Genomic DNA, 21,414 nt, shown 5'->3' on the forward strand with positions numbered 1-21,414 from the left:
GGTGCACTGGGACCCTGCAGAAAGCGAGACTAAGCTCTCTTTTCATCAGCTGAAATGGGGGGAAAGATAAAGATCTGACCGACTGGACCAAAAAATTTCCCCCACCCATGGCTTAGGTGGGCACTCCAGCAAATGAACTCACCTTCCAGGACAGCCCAAGTGGCTTCAGTGGTCAAGGGCCACGTACACACCACATATTCAAAGCACATTTTCCCTTACCCACAAGAACATAAGAAGAAAAATGGCCAGCTAGTCCAGCATCCTGTTCTCACAGGGGCCAATCAGATGTCCCACAAACAGGACCTGAGCCCAACAGCCCTCTCCTCTCCTGTGGTTTTCAGCAACTGGTGTTCAGAAGCAGACTGGAAGCAGCGCACAGTCAACTAGCAGAGATCTAAAGCCTAATCCTCTGTGAATTTGTCCAATCCTTTTTTTTAAAGCCATTCACGTCAGTGGCCATGTTGAGTTCCCCCAAATAATCAAGAGAACTGTAGTTCTTGGAATTGTAGCTCCACTAAAGGTTAACTGTAACTCCCAGGATTCTTGGAGAGGAAAGTGCTTTCAGTGTGTGCCCAGGTTTCTTGAGCGCATTTGCCTGCCTGGTGGTGCCAGCTGGGTCTCTCCACACCCACCTCCGCATCCCTCCCATCCTCAGCTTGCTTTGCCTTCTCTCGCCAGTTCTGTATGTTATTATATATCTCGGGATGCACCAGCAAGTTAGCCATCCTCCCGCAGCTCTTGGCAGAGACCAGCAAAGGGAGAAGCCCTTTGGCCAGGCATTGCGGCAGCTGCTGAGATGAGGCTGGAGAGAGGGAGGGGTGGAAAGGCGAGGAGGGGGCACACAGTGCCTGGTAGCCTCCGCCCCTCCCTCCCTCTCTCTCTGCTGGCCCGGCCAAGAGCTGGAGGTGGTCCCCGAGACAGCAATATGTAAATCGCCCTGGTCCTGCCTCCGACTCCTGCCAGCTGCAATCATCTCCCTCTCGCTGGGCTGGCAGCGATGTCAGGCGCTGCAACTGGGAGAAGCAGCAGCAGCAGCAGCAGCAGCAGCAGCAGCAGAGCCGGGGCTGGGATGCCGCCGGCTGCCACCGAGGCTGGGCTGGGGCCACTGGAGGGGAAGGCGGCGGCTGCCTGCAGAGCTGGTGAGTTGCTGCCCCCTAAGAATCTCGAGGAGGAAGCTCCTGCCCCTCCCTTGCCGCTCTCCCTCCTTCTGTTATTTTCATGCTTGCTGGTTTGGTTTCAGGGCTGGGTGGAAAAGGATAAAAGCCCTTTCTAAAACTTGGATGGGAGAGTTAATCCTGCTGCTGCGGCGGCGGCGGCTGCTGCGGCTGCTGTTTCTCCCTGGCTCAGTACCACCACCACCTGCCCTCTTTAGGAGCCGCTTGAGTCTTGGATTCAGCCTGGAAGCTAAGGCTGTGGGTTCTGATCAGGAAACCAGGGAGGCTGCAAGACTGAGGGACTGCCCTCTCAGCTTTAAGAACTTTGCCTTGGTTTTTGTTCTGAATTTGCGTGGGGTCATACTCGTCGCGTTTTCGTGGCTCCTTTGCGACCATCATCATCATCATCATCATCATCATCATCACATATTGTTATTATCGTTGCAATTGGAAAGGCTGTAGCTCAGGGTCAGAGCATCTGCTTTGCATGCAAAACATTCTAAGTTCAACCCCTCTGTCACTCATACTGAGTGAGAAGGACCAATGGTCTGGCTCGATAGGACGCAGCTTCCTATGTTCCTGTTCAGATCCATGAGGACTAGAATCTTACGTTCTCTTAATGGCATAGCTCAGTGGCAGAGCATCTGCTAGGCATGCAGAAGGTCTGAGGTTCAATCCCTGGCATCTCTAGCTAGAGTTGGGAATGTCTCATGCCTGAAATCCTGGAAATCCTCTGCCAGTCAGCAAAGACAATGTAGGGCACTATAGACCAGTGCTCACCCTTTATAAGGCAGCTTCCCATGTGGAACCTGCAGCAGAACGTTTGCTCTTGTTCTGGGTGCCAGCCAGCCAGCCATGCCCTTTTACACAATACTCCATTCCATTTTCAGTCCCGATCTTTTACCCTAACAGACATTCAGGAAGACCAATGAGCATACTCAATTCTAACTGAGTTGTATGGCGGTGGTTTCCCCCTAAAGTTTTTCTTTGGGGGGGGGGATATTCTTCTGCAAACCTTTGTGCTCTCTTCTGATGCTTCCCTCTTGTGTGTGGAAGGGTACCATTTTGGCTCCATGTGGATTGGTGGTGGCACTCAGAAACAAATGAGTTTGGTTTTAGTATGCATGTGATTGCATACTAATTAGTGTTAGGATTGTGGTTATATGCAGCACTTTATGGGGTTCAAAGTACTTTTCACACATTATCAAGGCTCTAACCTGGTGGCAGTGAGGGGACCATTCTCAGTGATAGTACCCCACTTATGAAACTCCATCCCAGGTGAAATCAGAACATTCTAGGTATATTCAGGCACAATTTGAAAACTCACCTTCTTTGTCCAGATCCAGGATCATGATTGGTGTAAATGTGGTATTTTCTGCAGCTATTGATGCAGATTTTTTTAATCATTGGGATTGTCACCAGATAAGTTCTACTCAGAGTAAACTCATCAAAATCATGAGTAATTTAGTTCCATTGATTTCATTGGGTCTACACTCCTTGGATACAACCCTTTTTAAACAAACAATGAACCTGTTTTCATAATTACAACAACTCAGCAGGGTGGGCAATTATTCCCATAATGCAGCTTGAAGGGGAGGAGATGTGAAGGAGATGGAGAGAAAGAAAAAAAGTGGCTTGCTAAGGCCACTTTTGCCCATATAATCTGCCTTTAAAGAACATCTCACCACAAAGAATCATGGGAACTGTGGTTCTGTGAGGGATAAACTACAAATCCCAGCACCCATAACAAACTACAGTTCCCATGGGGTTGTCCCTCTGTAAGGGTGCTTTGAATGTTTGGTGTGTATGCTGTGAGCTAATGGCAGGGGTGCACTTTGAACCAGGGATTCACTGCTGTTACCACACCCGCTAATAGGTACAAATGCTTGTATTCAACTAAGTTCTTCTCAGAACAGATCCAGTAAACCAATGGACATTACTCACATAGGCACTTACATCCCAGTGGGTTGTCTGAGTAAAACTTAGTTGGATACTACCCAAAGTTTTGCTCATTGCATTTTACTGTGCTGGAATATAAGCTCACTTAGGGTTGTAAATCAATTCAGGGTTGCAGGGGAGGGGGCATATATGTGGAAAAGGAACTATATACCAGAATCTTATCCTTTTAAGCACCATTTATAAGCCAGAAATGTGTAACAGACATGATGTATTGCTCTTACCTATGTCCTGCTTGTTTCAATGGGCTTGCAGAGAGGAGAGGTTCCCTGTATGAACAGCAGTTGCTTCTAGGATATTATCAATGGACAAATATTTCCGGTAGCTTTTCAAAGTCTCCTCCATCCCCTCATTTTCTGGTCTCTTTTATGAGATAAGAATGTTTGTGGATCTGCCCTTTCAGAAAATTAAGTGGTTAAAAACGAGACTATTGATATTCACAGTTGTTTTATGTAGCCTCATTGATTTTGGGTAGCCTTGCCAAGCCAAAAAGTTGTTTGCTTTCTTACACAGGCAGTGAGTGGACCAGGACTGAATGGGATTTTAGAAAGCAAGGATACAATTGAGAGCATGGTCTTGTTCCATCTTCATGATGTCTTTGGAAATAATCTTTCTCTCTTTGTTTCTCATAGGCCAACCGCTTTGTAATTTGTCTGATTTTCAGTTCCTCTCCAAAAGGGTGGGTGTTGGCCCATCACTAGCCATTAATCTGTTGATATTGATGGCAAGACTGAGTTGGTCATTGGACAAGAGGGACACTTGTCCTAAGAAAGGATACAAAGAGCTGGAGGGTGGTGGCAAAGATTTCTGGAAATTATTGTGCAGGGAAAGTTTTTAAGAAGAAAACTGGTGCAAAGACCATGATGTCCGTAGATGTATTCACACCCAGTTCTGTATGTCCTCTTCAGAACTGGCAAAGCAGGTCCAACTTTCTCTTCATATCGGAACATGAGTGGGGACTGGATGCACTATTCCAGGTTTCCTCAACCTCGGCCCTCCAGATGTTTTGAGACTACAATCCCTTCATCCCTAACCACTGGTCCTGCTAGCTAGGGATCATGGGAGTTGTAGGCCAAAAACTTCTGGAGGGCCAAGGTTGAGGAAGCTCTCACTATTACAATACTGATTGTCACATGGTCCCTACATAAATATGCTCTCTCTTCCTGGAACTGAGGGTTGATTTTTCAGGGATAGGGGAGTGCAGAGATTTTACTTTGACAAATTTAATGTTGTTTGCTGAAAGCGGGATGGAACACCCTTAAGTGGAACCACAATATAATCACATTCACCATCCGCTAAAACAAATTAGAAGACAAAATAAGTGGGACCTGAAACAAAATGTCTCACTGTGGAGAGATCCTGTCCAGGATTCTGACTAGCCAGCCTCGTCCTTTACCTGAATTACTCTGTCCATCCTCCTCAGTCAGCATTTCATACCTAGAAAACATTAAGCTGTTTTGTGGAGGGTCCCCCCTGTAGGCGTTGTTATTTTCCCCGCCTCTAGAGATTTTACTTCTGCAAATTTTTAGCATCCCTCAAAAAACCTGGTGAAACCTCATTTTACGTGTGGATGGTGCCAGTTGGCTACATAAGAATCCATACCCAGAGAATGATTTAACTTTTGTGACCTCAAGGGATTACATCCTGCTGGGAACAGGATCACACAGGCAATACAGGATTAAATCCTCTCTTCCTGCCAATCAGTTGCTATCACCAGTGATGTCAGCTGATGGGCAGGTGGTCATGGTTTGGGGGGAAATGACCTGTCAGGCCCACAGAAGTCAGACGTTCCCCACCCCTGATCTCAGTGGTCAAGCTGGGGTATAAGGGTTTATTTACTTATTACTAAATATTCTGCCCTTCCTCCCAAAAAAGAGGTTAGGGCAGCCAGAGATAACAGATATTAAGTGTGGTTCAGAACAACTGAAGATTGGTCTTTTCACTGACAATATGATGTTAATTCTTGGGAATATATCTGGGTGTAAGATTAGCTTGAATAAATAAAACAAAAATGATTTCACATGTTCAGCATGTCATTTGACTTGAGGCCACCATGACAATGTAAGTCTATCAAACTACCAGAACAGGTTGCCCTGAAAAACTCTGGAATCTTTCCTTTGTGTGGAGATGGGTTCATATTCCAGGATATATGAACCCTGAGTCAATTACATCCAGTGCCCCTTGCCAGCTCCATCTGGGGGCTCTATAGTATGAGGAGCATGATGTCAGTTTCCACCCCTTTTCATGAGGAAAGAACATCAAGTTGCATATCAAATAAAAGCCACTTTTTATAATTGGTTGAGGTGATGCCCAATGCCAGCATGATAGCAGCTAATCAGAAGTTAATGATTAAATACAAACCTGCATCTGTTAGTCATAGAGCTAAACCTTCTGATATTGACACAAGTTCTCCTTACTATACCATCCAATAAAGATAACAGATGTGGAAAATGTTCTGCTAAATTGAACCTTGCAGAGATTTCGCTGGGCCAAAGCCCTGCTCAACATTCAGCTGGGCTTGACCTGGCAATAGAGTCACAGCGGGGAGGGTTAGATCAGACAATGGCTATGGAAACAAATGGGGCTGAATTTCATCAGAGACTAGTCTACCTTTTGTTGAAGTGCACTGCCTCAACTCAAACATCAGTGAGTGCTGTGGATCTATTAGCTATTGTTAGGGATGTTAAGTTGGCAGAAGTGAGTCAGGAGCCCCTAGTTATCCAGTGGCTGTTTTCCCCACCACTTTTTTGCACTCTGCAATCAAATCCTTAATAATGTAAAGAAGGGTTTCTCAAATGCAGTCAAGCTCTCCTCCTTTTCATGAAAAGTCCAGCATTATTATTTTTTAAGAAGTGTCTTCTACAAAGATCAAGGCCTCTGACTCCCTTCACAGCTTGGTGCTATAAGATGGCTTTTTGAGAGGATTAAACGGATTCATGGAAGAGGGTAAGTCTATCAAGGGTTAGTAGTCACAATGGCTAGCAGGCAACCTTCCATTAAACTACAGAGCCTAGGGCTTGCCGATCAGAAGGTTGGCGGTTCGAATCCCCGAAATGGGGTGAGCTCCCGTTGCTCGGTCCCTGCTCCTGCCAACCTAGCAGTTCAAAAGCATGTCAAAGTGCAAGTAGATAAAGAGGTACCACTCCGGCGGAAAGGTAAACGGCATTTCCATGTGCTGCTGTGATTCGCCAGAAGTGGCTTAGTCATGCTGGCCACATGACCCGGAAGCTGTACGCCAGCTCCCTCGGCCAGTAAAGTGAGATGAGTGCCGCAACTCCAGAGTTGGCCACGACTGGACCTAACAGTCAGGGGTCCTTTACCTTAGGCTTTTAGATTCTGTGTTGTGAGTGGTGTAAGTACAATACAGCTACACAATGCATCCCCTGCAGATGATGTCCAAGCTACCCACACTCATTCACCTTGAAAGAGGAATGGATTGGAGCCTCTTCTCCTATAAGTACCTAAGGAGAACCCTGCTGAATCTGGCCAGTGGCCCATTGAGTCTGTAACTGGGTCCTCACAGGTGTCTGAGAGAAGCTCACAAGCAGGATCTGAGCGCAACAGCACACTCACCTCCTGCAGTTTCCAGCAACTGGTATTCAGAAGCATATTGCCTCCGACGGTGGAGGCATGCAACAGCTTGTCAAAGCATGAAATGAACTGCAATTTCTGTGCCTGCCAGAACACTTGGGTACATAGGTAAATGTCTTACACCAAGTTAGGCTAATTGGTCCATCCAGCACAGTATACCACGAGTGTGGAACCTTTTTGGCTCCACAGGTCAGATCATTATCAGGATCTGCCTCACAGGCCAGGTTTGACAGGTGGGTAGGACTGCCCACATGCCAGTAGCATGATGGCATTACGTCATCACATCCTGTTTGAACCCCCCCATTTTAAACCTGGTTGTCCCACCTTCCCTTTTAAGCTCAGTCTTACTGTGATCTTAAAGATGGAGGGAAAGAGACTTCTAAGGGCTTTTGCAAGACTTGCAAAGGACTGTGGGGGTTCTCCTCTCTCTCCACCCCCTTAAAAGGGAAAGCGGGGGGAGTTCTACGCTGACCGGTGGTGGCTCTCCATGCTATAGCCCCATTTGAGTCCGGTGCCGAACAAGTAGGGGCTAGGAGTCTCCAAGGAATGCTTGCCTGAGAGCAGAATCCACATACAAAGTCAAGACAGTCCACAGGTCAGGAAATTCACATGATCACAGAGCCAAGGGTCCAGTTCACAGGTCAGGGAATCCAGAGGGAGAGCAGGCAGCAGCAAAGTAAGGGGCAAGAACTACAGCCACTCTTTCCAGCATTTTACTGTTGTTGAGAGCTTGGCTTAAGAAGTTGGGAGGCAGCTGGTTCTCATTGGTGCCTTCTGCTCTGTGATCTAAGGCCGGTCAAGTGCAGGTGGAATCACTTGGCCTTCTCCCGGTTCAAGCTGCTGTTCAGCAGGTGAAGCTGCCCCCTGGCCCACGACACTCCAGGGTTTCAAACAGGGAGTCTTACCTAGTCCTACCTGGAGATGTCAGGGATTGAAACCAGGACCTTCTGCATGTGAAGAAGATGCTCTGCCACTCTGTTACAGCCCTTCCCCACTAAGATGCCTGAACAAGCTTGACCATTGAGCATGCTAAACTGCCACACACCCCACCATGTGCTAGGAGGAGGAGAATTAAGCTGGCTAAAGGTTAGAAGCTTTAATTACACATTTTTAGTTGCCTTAAAAATTAAATTGCCCAAAGGCTTCAGGATGGGCAGGCTATGTGCTGAAACGTATCCTTTGACCACATTGCCTCTACAGGAGTGTGTGTTCACCCAAAGGTGGCCTGAATTTTATACTACCTGCAACTCTTAAAACCAAGGTGTATATGTAAATAACAGTATTATTATTCTGCTTATGGTCTTTATGTTTGCTGCTCAGGGAACAGCTGTAGTGCCAGAAACTAGGATCAAGTAACAAGAGGAGGCCAAACCCTATCAAAGAAATAAAGAGAGAAGCTTACAAAGATTTTTCTGTGGGAGGCTCCAGATTTCCTGATCTTGTTTCCAGAATTGCACCAATGCATTAGCAGTCTGCCTTTTGTCATTTCCAGGCATTGCAACAGTTTTTCAGTTAGCATCTCCTTTTTTGCACATTATGGTTGGGCACAAGAATGTAGGCATGTCTGATTAAATCGCAGCATAAAATGCTACCAGGATGCAATCATACCAAGGTTATTTTTATACTTTTTTTACACTCAAAGTGCCAGGGTACATCAGTAACCATAGACAGTTAGGAATAGGGCTACAGAAGGTCTCCTACCTCCTGCTATAAATGAAAGGGATTGAATGATGCAAACTGCACACCTGCCGCTTAAATTTAGAAATTTTCCTAACTGGGGCAGAATGCAGGTGAGAGCAAACTCACGGGGCAGTAATAGAGCACAGGAAAATCTTCTCATCCCTAGAAATAAACTAGCTGCTTATACAAAGTATAAAAACCTGCAGCGATTGGTCACAAGTGTGTGTTTTAAATATGTATGTATGTATGTATCATGTGCTAAAGTTCCATTCAGGATAAAAGTTCCTATATAAATTGGAATGAATCTAGCTAGGTTAATACAATGCCATGGCATCCATTGATGGTTTTCTGGAGCTAAGTGTGGACACACTATGTTCTGAATGCAGCTAGATTTCTTTCCCATATTTTTTTAAAAAAAATATTTTTTTCTTTCTCGACTCTCTAGCACTAATGAGGCAAAGGACCAGATGTGGAAATTTGTGTCTTTAATCCATCCCACATGCTAAAAGGATGAAATCATGGGACTTAGTCTCTCCTGCCTGAAAGGTAAGAAGCCATGTGATGTCTCCTTTATCCTGACTCAGGGATGGGAAACCTGTGGCTCCCCAGATGTTGTTGGCCAGTGGTCAGCGAAGGTGGAAGTTGTAAATCATCAACATCTGGAGGGAACTCCAGATGCTCTGCCTAAACCCACAACTCCATGGATCTATGAGGTGGAGTGGGGGGCGCGTTGTTGTGCTCATGGGACCATGATTATTTTCAAAGGGGTTTTGGGTTTTTTTGCCAGAAAGATGGAATAATATTCAGCAGCCTATAAACAGCTTGATGCTATCCACACCCCATTTAAAGTTACACTTTAAGGACAGATCCACACCCTACATTTAAAGCACATCCAACACACATTTAAGGCACAAGCATCCCACAAAGACCCTTGAGAACTGTAGTTTCCTCCCAACAGACCTCCAATTCCCAGTAACCTTAATAAATGTCTGTTGCCAGGATTCTTTGGAGGAAGTCAAATGCTTAAAACGTGCATTGGGTGTGCTCTGAGAGCACAGTATGGATCTGCCCTCGAAGTGTAACTGGTTTGAAAGAAATCCGAGGGGAAGTGTGAATTCTTATCACTTGGAACAACATACATTGTCATCCAAATGCTACAAGTTTCCCACATGTGTATATGAAGCAGCCACCTTGCACTGACCGTTAGTTCATCTCTAGCTCAGGATTGAGTCACTACTGAGATCTCTTCCAGGGTTTCAGGCAAGAGTCTTTCACAGCCCTATCTGGAGATGCCAGGGATTGAACCTGGAAGCTTTTGAACATAGATGTTCAGATCTTGCTGGACTACAACTCCCATCATCCCTGGCCATTGGCCCTGCTGGAGTCCAGCATCTTTTGGAGGACCGTTCCTTGATCTAATGGATCAGGTCTTTAAAAGAGAAGGCTCTGAGTTGGACCAGACTTCCTCCCTGCCTCCCTTCTTCCCAGAAAACAGGCACGTGCCATCTCAGCAGCCTTGACTAAGGACAGGCAATCTGAGAAGAGAACTTTACGACTGCAATAACCCAGGACATTTGGAAGGAACTCCAGAAGCCGCCTACAGTGTATTCCGCCACCGCCACCCCATCTAGTTAAAACCAAACTTGGCAGGAGCCACCGGGCCCACTTACTCATCCGAAAAGCAAGGTGGAAGCGAACAATTGGCAGCAGTCAATTGCAGATGGGAGGGAAATAGGGCAGGGGGGGGGGGTCTGTGCACTACATGGGTTGTCCCAGTTTCATTCCACTGGCCTGGATTTATGCTGCGGTGCAAAGGCAGGGGAGTAGCAAAATTCTGCTTTCTGTTTGGCTAATGCACACGCTACAGTTAGTAACCCCTAATTGCTACTTGCTAGTAGGGTTGTAAGAAGGCAGCGATTTCCATTCCAACCCGTCTTCATCACAAGCGGTGCTGCTTCTGTTCTGCTGCAGTTCCACATCCGCCAAATTCGGAAGCTGTCCACCATATTACCTAATTTAGATACTTATTTCCACAAGCCCTGTTACTTACATGTAAACAAATGGCACAATTATTTCTGCACCATTCATTTCAATTTAAATGGGAATGAGGCCATAATCAATTTCATATCATTTGAAGGCAACGACAACAGCAAATACTGCAGGACTGGTTCCCATCACAGACATGGGACAAATAAGCAAACATTGGCAATTTCTGCTTCTGTTTCCAATTTCCATGGCATTCCCTGGCATCCCTACTCACCAGACATGCACAGAGCACTATGCGTGCCCCATTTCGACAACCCTTGGGGGGGTCATAAAACCTGCTAAGGGTTGTCAGGATGAAGCCAGCTGTTATAGACGTTCTTCTATCCATGAAGATGCTCTCTGTCCCAAGCTGGGGAAAGCACCATTCTCACAAATCAGCCTTGGCTTTTATTTTATTTTCAGTGTGCTCTGTTCTCTCACTGGGTAATCGGGGCAAGTGCTAAATATTGCATCACCCATTAGCTTTTACTGCTGCTTGGCCCCGATGCCAGCATGGGCTGTCAGCTTTAATGCCAAGCCAAAGGCCTGAGCACCTGCTGCCTTTCCTTCCCCAGGGGGGCTCCTCACACAGTGTGGGGCTGGGCCAGCTCCCTCAGGTAGCAGTGCTGGGAAGCGCATCTTGAAAGCAATCTCCCAGCGAGAAGGGGAGGGAAATGCACCCCCTCTGACACTTTGGAGCCATGGATTATTCATTCACGCTTTGGGCTGACATTCAGGTTAATAGGCTGTGGCTGCTCTGGCCCAGCTAGTCAAAGCCACAAATGGCCTGCAGGAACCCTTGTCCGCCCCATGGGAATGCCACCTCTCTGGCAATTGCTCCTGTGCTTCCAAATGCAGGGTAGCAGACAGGTGGCACTTCTGAAACTGTGAGCAGGCAGCAGCTGGGGAGAGCTACACCAGTTGAATTTCAGACTAGCAGATCCTACACTCCATTTCCTATTTCCTGGTCCCTGAACCTGGTCAACTAACATTCCCATTTTGCACCAGGTTTTTCTTTTGCCTCTGAGGGGCATCTTCTGAAAATTAAAGTGAGTATAAGTTGCTGGGGATTTTGCTGTTCAGGGCTCAGCCATCTCCTCCAGGTCTCTGGTCCTAAATGCAGGGTGTGGCAGATGCATTCTGATGCACCAGTGCATGTACTTGTACATTTGTAAGCATGAACACTAAGTGGTATGCAGCCTACCATTTCACACAAGGCATCTGCTGAGGTATATTCTGGACCCCTGCTAGCTAAAGAGCAAACAACTGGTTGCTTTTCAAAACAGCTTAGGACTGGGCTATTGCAGATTAAACAAATGCAGCATACAGTATATCAGGCAGAGAGAAGCTGTTGCTCAGCCCAGCAAGGAGGCTTCTGGCAAGACCCCAACCTATCCTAAACCAGCCCCCATCCGCTTGCCTTCTCTCTTACAACCTTCCTGGGTGGTGCTGCTGCCCCTCCTCCTTAGTCTCAGCATTGCCCCTTGTACAACTCAGCAGGAAAGAGGAGGAGGAGGTTGAGGGCGGGGGCAAAACTAGAATGCGTTGGCTCTGCCTATCATGGGCTTTGGCTCTCCCTACTGGTTCGGCAACCCAGCCCCTACTGGCACCACTGGTGATGTTCCCCCTCCTCCTTTACTCCCCATTTTTCTAAACCTGATCACGTCGCTTGCCCTTTTTGCACTTTTGCATCATCTCCTGGGAAGGAAAGACGTGAAAGGCCCAGCGAGAGATACAGAGATGCCGTTTTGCAGCAGCAGCTGCTGCAGCTGATGTTACGAAGGTCTCGTAAAAGCCGCTTCCACAGAAGACCCCCTGGGAAACAGGCAGAAGCCTCCACACGACTCTTTGCAAGGAAACGGTGGGGGCGAGGGCGTCAGAAGTGTACTGGGTATAAATAATATATGCTCAAATGCTTCCCTTGTGTCAGACACAGTGCCTTGGATATATGGCTCACGCACGGCCTCCTCATCTCTTCCCAGCTCATGAGCCAAAGTTTTCAGCTGCTCCAGTGAATTCCCAAATGCCCTCCTTGAAATGCTCCTTTCCACCCCCGTGGAATGTTCACATTCACTTTCAAGTGACGTCACATGGGTTACTTGAAAAAGGACCTTAGATATAACCACACACACACACACACACACACACACACACACACATACCTGTCCTCTTTATTTCTACCATTTCACCTCTGTCTTTCCTTCAGGTAGGTCTGGGGCAGCACACATGGCTCCTCTTTTATCCTCACTGCAACCCTGTGAGGCGGGTTACACTGAAAGAGTAGGACTGACCCAAGATTTGATGTTGTTTAGTCGTTTAGTCGTGTCCAACTCTTCTTGACCCCATGGACCAGAGCACGCCAGGCACTTCTGTCCTCCACTGCCTCCCGCAGTTTGGTAGCTTCGAGAATACCATCCAACCATCTCATCCTCTGTCCTCCCCTTCTTGTGCCCTCCATCTTTCCCAACATTAGGGGCTTTTCCAGGGAGTCTTCTCTTCTCACGAGGTGGCCAAAGTATTGGAGCCTCAGCTTGGAGACACAAGATTAGCTGATGGGAAAATATGACCAGGTGGAGATTTGAACTTGAGTTCCCTCCCCGCGCCATATAACCCCTTCAAAAATCTTTGCTCTACTTTAGTTCTTAGTGTGGACTCCATACAGCAGGGGTGAATTAGGGTAAGTTCATAAGAATTATGAGGGAGAAAGGCCCACAGTTTCAATTTCATTCAGCCATCTCTCTTTCTCTCTGTGTGTGCTATCCCAGAGATTGCTAATGTGGCACCCTGGGTGCACAGAATCCCACCCCTACTTTAAACAGTCATGGATTCCCCTAAAGAATCCTGGGAACTGCAGTTTATTACAAAAAGTACTTCTGTCTTATCAGGATTCAGTTTGTTACATGAGGTGGTCATCTGGGGATTTGGGGTGGGAACGGTTAAATTCACCAATATGTGGAGATGACATCCAACTCCATTAGTGTGGTGGCAAGTTCTGAAGTGCAGCCATTCTCCTGAACAATCATGGCTCTCCAAAGATTATACAAGAACCTTATACAATAGTGATAATTAGGAATGCATTGCAATGATCAATGCAGATCTCTGTGTGTTGCCTTTCCGCTATAGCCTTGCTTCTTAAGCTATTTGAAGTGTTGGACCAGCAATTCCTACCCTCCCCGCCCCCAGTGTGCCAGGAACTGTTACCATAGTTGGCCCTGAAGGGTACCACTAAACCTGGGCTGTGGTGGAGTTGTTGGGGAGTAGCAGTTGATGGCTCATGGGCTTGTACTGGTCCATGGACCATGACTTTGAGTAGCACTGAACTAAAACTACTATATTCTGAGCATGTTCATGGGCAAATGATTTGGACTGTTTCACTATCATCTTAAGTTGTGTCTCTAGTTGTGTTTGCCATGAAGTTCCACTGCATGTGACAGAACTTGTGCACCATTCTCTTAAAACAGAAGCACCTCGTGTTTTCAGTGTTCCTAAATGCTTAGCTTTGGAGCCTACAGAACAATTCCTCCTTGCTGTTTCTCCCATGCTCCTTCTCCAGAGTGGCTCTAGGAGCCAATCCTCCGTGGCTGGCTCACCTTCTTTCACTCTGATTGGCTCCAGTAAGCACAAAGGTTGAGAAACCTTCCTCTCATTAGCTAAAAGCCCCCCTTCCATGCTGAATGGGTGGCTCTAGGATGCTGTAGACAGGGACCCTACTAGTATCCTGCTGCAGAAATAGTAATGGTCCTGCAGCTCTGGACCACTGCACTACTGCTCAGCTTTCTTTCTCTTTCCTCAATCTCTTGTTTCTTTCATCCAAAGCTGGAAAAAACAACATCACCCAGTTAATATTCTCAGCAGGTCTCTGCTGTCAGTTTTGGACTAGACGAGGGCAAGCAAACTGAAGTTTACTCCAGAGAATAAGTTACAGATAGGTAGCCGTGTTGGTCTGCCATAGTCAAAACAAAAAAAATTCCTTCCAGTAGCACCTTAAAGACCAACTAAGTCAGTTCTTGGTATGAGCTTTCGTGTGCATGCACACTTCTTCAGATAGGTATCTGAAGAAGTGTGCATGCACACGAAAGCTCATACCAAGAACTGACTTAGTTGGTCTTTAAGGTGCTACTGGAAGGAATTTCTTTTGGCCAGAGAATAAGTTGGCTAAGGGATCTGATGTTTCGGGGATGCCAGCCTGTTCCGGATGGGGCTGTGCTTCCTCCCGAAACAGCAGCCTCACAGCCTTGTGAAGAAGACGCTGAGCTCCACATGGCTGGGGCCAAGCCCTTTATGAATAGCAATGCACTCCCATCTGGAAATGCATTTGTAAATCACAACTCTCTTGGTGATGAGCTGCAGCCCTTAATGCAGGTCCATCCAGCAGCTGGGCCGAGAGGCCCTTATTGATTCCCAAAGAGTGAGGCCTGTTCCATCATCATTAATAACAGATGAGTCGAGCGGCTTTGGATGCAAAGCCCTACTGAGCCTGTTTCACCTAAATGCCGTTGAATGGCGAGCAGGGAGGGAGGAGAGGTGAGAAGGAAGGCTTTGGCTAGACTAGAGGCAGCCTAGCATGAGCGCCATTGAGATGGATGGGGCTGGAGCAAAAAGCACATCCACTGCTTTCATGCAGATCCCATTCATTACTTGGTTGGCATTCCCATGGGCAGCCAGCGTAGAGAGTGGTTAATGGACATAAGAACTTAACAGCCCTGCTGGATCAGGTGAAGGGTCCATCTAGTCCAGCATCCTGTTCTCAGCAGCCAACCAGATGCCTCTTCTGGGAAGTCTGTGAGCAGCACATGAGGGCAACTGCGCTTTCCCCACCTGCAGTTCACAGCAAGTGCTATGCAGGGACACCCTGACTTAGACAGTGGAGGAAGAGCACAGCCATTGTGGTTAGTAGCTACTGATACCCTTTGCCTCCATCTTTTACAGCCATTCAGGTTGGTGGCCATCACAGTTTCTTGTGCAAGTGAGTTCCATAGTTTCTATGTGCTGCTCTGCAAATAAGTGCTTTATTTCGGCCCTCTTGAATCTTCCAGCATTCGGCTTTATTGGCTGGTCCAGAGTTCTAGTAAAGTGGTACCTCGGGTTAAGTACTTAATTCGTTCCGGAGGTCCGTTCTTAACCTGAAACTGTTCTTAACCTGAAGCACCACTTTAGCTAATGTGGCCTCCTGCTGCTGCCGCGCCACCGGAGCACGATTTCTGTTCTTATCCTGAAGCAAAGTTCTTAACCTGAAGCACTATTTCTGGTTTAGCAGAGTCTGTAACCTGAAACGTATGTAACCTGAAGCATATGTAACCCGAGATACCACTGTATTATGAGAGGGTTCTTTCCCCAATCTGCTTTCTATACGCCATGCATAATTTTAGACACATTTGCTTCGGAATAAGTAAGTCCTGGGACTTGGATGGTGCTGTGGGTTAAACCACAGAGCCTAGGACTTGCCGATCAGAAGGTCAGCGGTTCGAATCCCCGCGACGGGGTGAGCTGCTGCTGCTCAGTCCCTGCTCCTGCCAACCTAGCAGTTCGAAAGCACATCAAAGTGCAAGTAGATAAATAGGTACCGCTCCAGCGCGAAGGTAAACAGCGTTTCCATGCGCTGCTCTAGTTCACCAGAAGTGGCTTAGTCATGCTGGCCACATGACCCGGAAGCTGTATGCCGGCGAGATGAGCGCCGCAACCCCAGAGTCAGTCACGACTGGACCTAATGGTCAGGGGTCCCTTTACCTTTTAAGCAAGTCCTATACTGAGCCTTGTGGGACTGTCTTCTAAGTAGGCCTGCGCAGGAACGAACTCCTGCAGATCTTGAAGCATCTGGAGAAAGGGAAGACTGCCTTAAAGAAACCCACAGGCCCGAACCCCTGGCACCAACCCACTTTTACTTTTAATTATTATTAAATGCTTTTAATTCTTTTAAACTGTTTTATTGATAGTATTAATGTTCCTTGTGAATCAGAGGTTTTATTACAATCGATCTGTACATAAATCTTGTTAAATAAATAAAATAAAACTTAGCCAAATCATACACAGGCATTGAAAGCAGGATTGTGTATGTATAATCACCCCGATACCCTCATGAGCACAAATCGTCACGAATGTCTGCTTTGCTGGCAGATTACAGCATGCATCCCATATGTGTCTCTCCAATGCCCACCAGAGGGCGACCTTGCAACATTTTTGGCTGCAAACTTTGCCAGTTGTAGGCAATTTGGTAGGGAAGGGGTCTGAGAAGGAAGGAAAGCACCAGTTTATTAGTCTTCTCTTCTTCTTCTTTGGAGGGCAGCTTCTTCTTCGGAAGCGTCATTTGTATTCAGCGCCACACAACAAACTAAATATAACCCAGGATCTTCTTTACTATGGTGATGGCACTGTGTCAGTTGACGGCAAACCTGGTGTATCGAAGCATGCTTTCACCATATGGCCCATCATTAAAAGGGCGAGGGAGGTGATCAATCTTGAAGCATTAGGGAACAGAAGACCTGCCAGCATCCTCAGGAGCAGAGCACAGTCAGCTACAGCTGCAGAGGGGCAGATCTGACCTGACACACCAGCGATGGATGCATACTGTGGTGACAGTCAGTGCTGGATTTCTCAATAGGCAAACTAAATATATGCTTATAGAGCACAAGCAAAAGCAGGAGCACAAAAAAGAGGTTTTTAAAATATTACCTTTGAGTTCAACAAGCCTTGAAATAGTCATCAGGAGAACAATCAGATATTTGTTAGACTTCCTTACACTGCACCCCACACTATTTCCCCCATTTTCCTCTTCTACTTTCATTACTTACCCCCACCTAAACCAGGGCGTGCCCTACCAAGGTAGATCAAAATAATGCAAGGGAACCTGATCCTGTCACATGCTGCACATGACATACATGCATGTACATTTCAGGACGCACGTAAATTCTAGGTGTATACAAGCATAGCAAATAATACTAAAAGTTTGGTATTGTTTTTATTTTGGATTACATTTAAAGGGCACCATTGTATTTCCAGTGCTTAGGGCCTCCAAAGGTCTTAATCTGGCCCTGAAAAGCAAAATTATAACCAGGGCTGGCCTTAATAGGAAGCTGCTTTATACTGAGTCAGACCATTGGTCCACCCTGCTCAGTACTGTCTACATTGACTGGCAGTGGACATCCAGGGTTTCAGACAGAATCTTTCACCAGCTCTCCCTGGAGACACCAGGGATTGAACCTGGGACCTTCTGCATGCAAAGTCAGATCCATGCCATACATTGAAAGCTCCTTTATACTGCTTTAAAAGTCACAGCTTCCACCCAAATATCCCCTCTCAGAGCTGCAGCTCCTAGCACCTTTACCAAACTACAGTTCCCAGGATTCTTTGCGGTGGGGAGGCCATATGTCTCTAAATGTGGTTCAAATGTATGGAGTGGGTTTGTTCCTATACGGCTGGAAAGTGCAAGCTTTGGAAGTAAATGTTTCCTAAAATCTTTATCAGGGCCTGCCACCAAGGGCTCAGCCGTACTGTTTTAACGTGTAGGGTCAGCGCTTCCTGTCTCTTCATTAATTGCCTACTATCTGTATGACGTTCTCTGCCTTCCCACATTTTCTCATACCCCTCTCCTTTCAAGAGTATCCCTCATATGAGGAAATCCAGACTGAAGGAGTGGAAAGTGTGGGAAGGCAATGTGACATAGCCAACAGAGAATTAACAGAGGTGCGGGAAGCTTATTATCCACTTACTTACTTCTTTCAGTTGGTAAGACAGCTATGGTCATTCCTGGAATGGGATAGCTTGACCACAATTGCCCATGCATTGGTAACCTCATGGCTGGATTACTGCAATGCACTCTGTGTGGGGCGACCCTTGGTCCAGAGGCTGCAGCTGGTAGCAAATGCAGTGGCTAGGCTGCTTGTGGGGGCAAATTACTTCCAGCATGTAACACCCTGTTTGTGGAATTTGCACTGCTAATCTGCCTATCCCATATACACCCAGTAGATCACAGTTGCCCCTGGGAGAGTTTCTCTTGCAAGTTCCCACAATATCAGAAGCCCGCTTTGCACTAACTCGCAGCAGGGTTTTTCGTGTGGCTGCCCCATTCTGCAGAATAGCATTCCTGTCGAACAGTCACACACTATCTGAGAAGGGCCGACTCCTCTCTGTGACATAAAACACACACGCCCAATTTCCTCTGAGGAACAATGAACGTCAGAGGTTGCCACCTCCGAGAGAAAGGTAAATTCTCATTCTCTCTCTCTCTCTCTCTCTCTCGTTCCCTCAGGCTTTAAAACACACGTCAACAGAGGTGGCGGCAGCGGGGACATTCCTGTCATGGCTGACAAGCGCCTGAAAGTCCCAGACATTATTATCACGCCTCCTACCCCCACGGGGAAGGCGCTGTCGAGAGACACCAGGCAGGAAGGTGAAGACTCTCCACACAACTGCTGAGCCAGATGGTCTGGGATTTGGCCGCCCGCGGTGGGGCCAGAGGGACCTGGAATGTGAAGATGCCACTAAAAAGCCCGGTGCTGTGAACAGCTTGCTCAGGAACTCATCTGTGCCTCTGGGTTTCCCTAAGCCATCCTCCGTTTCCCTTTCCTCCTTCCTTTGCCTGGGTTTATGAAAAAAATATGAATGGATCTACATATACCTCACTGTTGGGACCTTTGCACTGTTAAAAACTGGCAGCCGGCGAGGAGGGCCTGTTGAGAAATGAGCTGGGCCAATGGCATCTGGAGAAGAAGAGCTGCTCCAATGGATGGGGTTGGAGAGCTGGAAGGAGAGGAAAGGTCTTGCAGGTGGTGGCCCCCTGCCTCCAAAGTCCCTGCTTGTATCAAGCCTTTCCTTAGTGGTATCAGTCGGTCCAGCCAAATTACCGCAAGCCTGCCTTGGCCTAAAGCCCTGGTTGATTTGAGTGTAGCAAGATCACCAGTCCCTTTCTGTTGTGGAATGGATAGGCCATCGCTCAGTGGTAGAGCATTTGTCTTGCATGCAGAAGGTTCCTAGTTTGACACACACACACCCCAGGTATCTCCAGGTATGGCTGAGAGAGAACCCTGCCTGAAGTGCTGGAGAGCCTCTGCCAGTCAGTGCAGACAATATTGAGCCAGATGAGCCAGTGGTCTGAATCCATATAAGGCATCTTCTTGTGTGGTTGAGCTCCTCTGTGCCACCAATAATACATTGGGAAATGTGCTTCAACAGGACCTGGCACTTTGGTGTGTGAGGAGAAGGGGGAGTAGTGTTTCTCCACTAGGAGTAAAGAAACCCTAAGATCGGCACTGGCAGTGACATAATAGCAAGAAGAACTGGCAGCATCTTACCATCCCATTTGTAAGGGACCAATACAATAATATTTGTGGCTACCATTTTGTTGTTTCTCTTCACACATGAAATTCCACAAGAGTGAGGAAAGTGGGAATACTACATTCCCTAAGGCAGGGGTAGTCAACATGGTGCCCTCCCAACGTTGTTGATCTCCAGCTCACATCAGCCCCAATCAGCATGGCCAATGGTCAGGGATGATGGGAGTCGTAGTCCAACATCATATGGGAGGGGACCACATTGGCTGACCCTGCCTCAAGAGAAGATTGAATCCTTCTTGTTAGAGCTTTATTTAAGCTAGTTTTTTTTTAATGTTTTTAAAAGGCCACAAAATGGTTCAGGCATAGCTGGGAGAACTGTTCTTCACTAGCAGGGAATTGCTCTCCACTAGCAATGTTACTGGCACTAGCCAATAGGATTCTGCGACCACAGCCTACAGCATGCAGACAGTAACAACGGACGCACTCATGGGGGTTGTGGGAGTGGCGAGGTAATCCCATTTTCCCAGCCACAAAATATTTCTGTTTTCAGTGCTGAGGAAATGTGATCTTCCCCACAATTGAATACCATTGTTTTACAGAAGCCTTGTGGGATGTTGTGCACCACGGATGTCTGAAAACAATTGTGGATTTATTGCATGGGGATAATGGTTGTCTGTAATATGAGCTGAAAAAGAGAGTACATCAGTGTTTGATTCAATTAAGACTGACTTTATTTGATCAGTTTTTAATATGACTCATCTGTCCTTTCCCACAACCAAATCTTTAGGTTCAATATCAGGGAATCTCAAATAGCCATACAGATTTTGACTTGACTTCAGAAGCATCAAAATCTTCTCATCCATGCAGCAAATTAAACCCAATCAACCTCCGTACGCAATTGCAGAGCGCCTAGGATTCTTGCAGGCACTTCTTATTAAATATTATTGTATTATTAGAGATGGAATGATTGTTGGAATGAGCATCAGATTATTGCATACCTAGATTGCTATCAGCTATGTAAGAAAATTGGATGTCATTTCCTGCCTTCCCCTTTTTTATAATATTTGAGAACCATACATTTAATTTCTAACATTATTTTTTAGAGGGATGCAAACATCTGAGTTTGGTGCAAGAATGTTTTGTTTCAGCCTTAGCATGGATTCTAAACTTTGTGAGCTGGCATGGATGTTTGCTTCCAAAAAAAATAAAAATGTTTTCCAAGTCTCTGGGAGGGGAGGGATATTTATAAAGCATCATGGTTTTATTACACATAAAAATCTCCCACTTGGTTTTATGGACTGGTTGTCAATTCTTTTCAGATCAGGGTACATTAAACAAGAACCGTGTCTGGGAACTATTATCCTTCCTAGAGATCTGGCTAATCAGACCTGGATCCAGTGACAAAAAAGAGCCGTTCTATGTGATTATGTGGTATTTTGTAAGTCAGGGATTATTTAGCTGTGATTCCTGCATTGCAGGGGACGTGGGTGGCGCTGTGGGTTAAACCACAGAGCCTAGGGCTTGCTGATCAGAAGGTTGGCGGTTCGAATCCCCGTAACGGGGTGAGCTTCCGTTGCTCGGTCCCTGCTCCTGCCAACCTAGCAGTGCGAAAGCACGTCAAAGTGCAAGTAGATAAATAGGTACCTCTCCGGTGGGAAGGTAAACGGCGTTTCTGTGCGCTGCTCTGGTTCTCCAAAAGCGGCTTAGTCATGCTGGCCACATGACCCGGAAGCTGTATG

General features: G+C 46.7%; 1 long non-coding RNA gene across 1 annotated transcript; it reads left to right on the plus strand.

Annotated features, from left to right (window-relative positions):
• Positions 1–760: 760 nt before the first annotated feature.
• LOC310850672 lies at positions 761–20,886 on the plus strand. Its single transcript, XR_014567410.1, has 3 exons — positions 761–1,139; positions 8,827–8,927; positions 18,652–20,886. It is a non-coding gene; the product is annotated as an uncharacterized lncRNA (long non-coding RNA).
• The last annotated feature ends 528 nt before the right edge of the window (positions 20,887–21,414 follow it).

The sequence above is a fragment of the Podarcis gaigeae genome, assembly GCF_964106915.1.
Source record: "Podarcis gaigeae genome assembly, chromosome: 8".
NCBI classification, from domain to species: domain Eukaryota; kingdom Metazoa; phylum Chordata; class Lepidosauria; order Squamata; family Lacertidae; genus Podarcis; species Podarcis gaigeae.